This window comes from Cebus imitator, unplaced genomic scaffold (genome assembly GCF_001604975.1).
Source record: "Cebus imitator isolate Cc_AM_T3 unplaced genomic scaffold, Cebus_imitator-1.0 Scaffold463, whole genome shotgun sequence".
NCBI classification, from domain to species: Eukaryota; Metazoa; Chordata; class Mammalia; order Primates; family Cebidae; genus Cebus; species Cebus imitator.
Window position 1 is genome coordinate 387168 of NW_016107778.1, and position 3205 is coordinate 390372.

A 3205-nucleotide genomic window follows, 5' to 3' on the forward strand; every position below is an offset into this window, starting at 1 on the left:
GGGTGTTGAACAATGAGAACACATGGACACAGGGAGGGGAGCAGTACACACTGGAGTCTGTAAGGAGGAAATGGGGGAGGGATGGGTGGGTGGGAAGGTGGAGAGAGACAGCATGGGGAGAAATGCCAGATGTAGGTGAAGGGGAGGAAGGCAGGAAATCACACTGCCATGTGTGTACCTATGCAACAATCTTGCATGTTCTTCACATGTACCCCAAAACCTAAAATGCAATAAAAAAATTAAAAAAAATTAGAATTTCAGAGCACATGTCATCAGGACCTCTTGAGGGTGTGTCAAGGAAAAAAATAGGTAAAACAAAAGAAAAAAAATTAGACTTTTTTGGATATGTTGAAGATTTGGAAAGATAATGAAAAAGAATGTTTGAAATTAATAATGCCTTGGAAATTTTGATTACTGTGTGAATAAAACATCTGAATCAAGGTTACTGGATAGGTGAAAAAAAATCAGTTAAAAATCTAGAAGAAACTGGAAATCTTATTTAATCTGAAATTATTAGAAAGTATATTCCACAGTTCATTTAGACATAAGAAAATTTCAAAAAAGCTATGCAACCTTATGCAAATATACTCATAACTCTCTATTAAATGTGTGACATGTTCAAGAGTGAGGTACTTTTCTGAAATTGTTATTGTAGGGATCTTAGGGTTAGTACCCAGCTTAGTATTACCAAGCTGTGGGGAAATCTATTCCCATGAGGCGCAGAGATTTGAGCTGGCCATACTACCAGACATGTTATTTGCAGCTCCTTGTTGCCACAACTATCATGATGAAAGAGCCAGTCTTGTGTACCTACATCTGCTCCTGAGATGTCCCCTTCTGATTTTACAGTTTTAATGATTTATAGATGCGATAATACTATCTTTGTGGGTAGCCAAGAAGAGGGTCACAAGTTGGCTCCAGAGTCAAGGAGGACACTGAGAAGGTTCTAACTACCTTTCATTCTGCTATAGTGAGCTTCATGAAGACAGGGTGAGTGTTATTCATCTCTGAGGCCCTGTGCTAAGCCTTACTTATAGTAGATGCTTAATAAATATCTGCTAAATAGCTTATAAGATCCTCAAGGAAGAAACCATTTTCCTCACCTTCCAAGTTTTTCATTTGTACTCATCACTGAATGGCAGCTATTTTCGTGAGTTGACTATCATTGCATAGACAAACAGAATAAGGAAGCAATGTTTTGAAGCAGCAGATAATGTCAGACACATAACTGCAAATGTAAATATGTATCCTAGAGAAGCTGCTACTCACCTACCTTCTTGTGTGACCAGGATGAAGGAGATAGTTGGTCATTATCTCTTCTTTCATGTATCACCTGGGAAACCCATCATTCTTAAAAGAAGCAGTGATATCTTGCAAGTTGACTATTTATTTCCTTGTAAAGGGGTAAAAAAGCAGAATTGGTGATTGTTAATTACATAACCCCCTCAGAGTTAAATCGTTATAGAAGACAGACATAGGGAAGAGGATTAAAAAAGAATATTAGTCTTTGCTAGTTTTTCAGAATTTAATCCTCACAATTGACTAGACAGAGATGGAAGCAAATTAAAATAAACATGGCATAGCAATAACAAAGAACAAATACATATACAAACACAACCTGATCCCAAGAATTTTCTAAAATTCATAAGCAGGTTAAAGGGCTGTCAGGACAGACAACTATCACAAAGAAGAAACAAACTTTTATTTCAAAAAATATTTTTCTTGATTACAAATGTGCATTATGGATCTCACCACCCAGAAAGTTGGCATCTGTTCTCAGACTTTTAAAAATGATTACATATGTATTTATCTATGACAAAGCTGAAATGGTTTTATGCATAATGTTCTTTCTGTAAGGTATTTATCTCCCCTCAAATGTAAACATTTTTTCATGTCCAAAAAATAAAATACCTTCTATAAAGAACTTGAGTGACTAAAAGGCAAATGACTCAAATACTTAAGTACAAAGATCCTAAATTATGCTTTGAGGGTAAAATGAGCCTACATGTAAAGGCAAGATAAATAAAATAAAATAAGAAGCCAAATAAGCCTACTTCCACCACTTGGAAAAAAGCACCATCTTCTGTAGAACTGAAAAACCAGAAAACATTTTTCCTCTGATGGGAAAAACGACCTCTCTTCTGCTTGGGCAATTTTTTTCAGTCTATATTTACCAAGAAATATATTGCTGCAATAGACAATTTGTGTATAGTAAATCATCGATATAGTTTAAGTCAATAAAAGCCAAATTGAGACCATTAAGTAGCCTAATGCTGTGTAACAGTTCAATGCTTGACTTACTTAAATATACATATATCCTTTGGTGAAATTAGCTTCATTCAGCTTTATGTTTTTACACAAAGAATGTTTTTAAGAGGGACAGTAAACCGGAGAGAAGAAACCTGCAGAACTTTGGAGGCTAACTTACATGTGTTATTAGTAATTATATTTTCTAACAATAAAGATATGTTCTGATTAAAAGGCCTTATTTAAGTTTGGCCATGTAAGAGTAACAAATGGACTGGATATTTGAGTGCCCAAAATCTTTTATTGGGGCAAGAACCCAAAACATAGAATTCAAAGACTGAGTATGAATCTTTGTTAATGTGCTAAAAAATCAACGATCAGTCATGATGATATCCTTTTCACCCCTTGTATTAGCCTTCTGTGTTTCACAGGAAGTAAATTATCACAAATGAACCTTCCAAGAATTTCAAAATGTATCATTTATTAGCTAAAGACTTAAAGAACAAGTTCTAAGGCCATAGCCTTCTTTGATGTGATAAAACATCAGAAGAAAGAAAAATTAAAATTTCAGAAAATATAATTCATAGATGCAATCAGAAAAAAATCAAGGAGTTAAAAACCGATAAAAGGGAGGAGATCCAAGATGGTCGTTTAGGAACAGCTCAGGATTGCAGCTCCCAGTGAAAGCGCAGAGGATGAGTGGATGCCACGTTTTTATTGCCCACAGACTAGGAAGTTCCCGGGTGGAGGAGCTCCACGGTCACCAGTGCGGCTGTTTCGGGCCAGCGCGGCTGTGCCGTCCGATGCTGCTGCTTTGCCCCACGCGGCTGCTTTGTCGGCGCCCCAGAGCCGCGGTTCTCCGTACAAAATACACCGGTCCGGGTGCCCTTTTGGCTGGCGATTGGAGCCACGGGAAGTCGCCCAGTCACCGGTTCAAAAAGGGGACTGAGCAGAGAAC

At 37.3% G+C, this 3205-nt stretch overlaps 1 protein-coding gene and 1 pseudogene across 4 annotated transcripts in view; one reads left to right on the forward strand and one right to left on the reverse strand.

Annotated features, from left to right (window-relative positions):
* ZC3H12B (zinc finger CCCH-type containing 12B) overlaps window positions 1-3205 on the reverse strand; it is a 500390-nt gene that overhangs the window by 106262 nt on the left and 390923 nt on the right. For 2 of the 3 annotated variants that reach the window (XM_017512143.2, XM_017512144.2), the window contains exon 3: window positions 1270-1393. The gene's annotated coding sequence lies outside the window, so the exon portion shown is untranslated. The remainder of the gene's footprint in view (window positions 1-1269; window positions 1394-3205) is intronic. The other variant, XM_017512145.2, reaches the window with a different exon arrangement.
* The window catches only part of LOC108291695, a 15073-nt pseudogene continuing 14818 nt past the window's right edge, over window positions 2951-3205 (forward strand). Inside the window, exon 1 of the transcript XR_001820019.2 lies at window positions 2951-3178. The product of XR_001820019.2 is annotated as a peroxiredoxin-like 2C (transcript). The remainder of the gene's footprint in view (window positions 3179-3205) is intronic.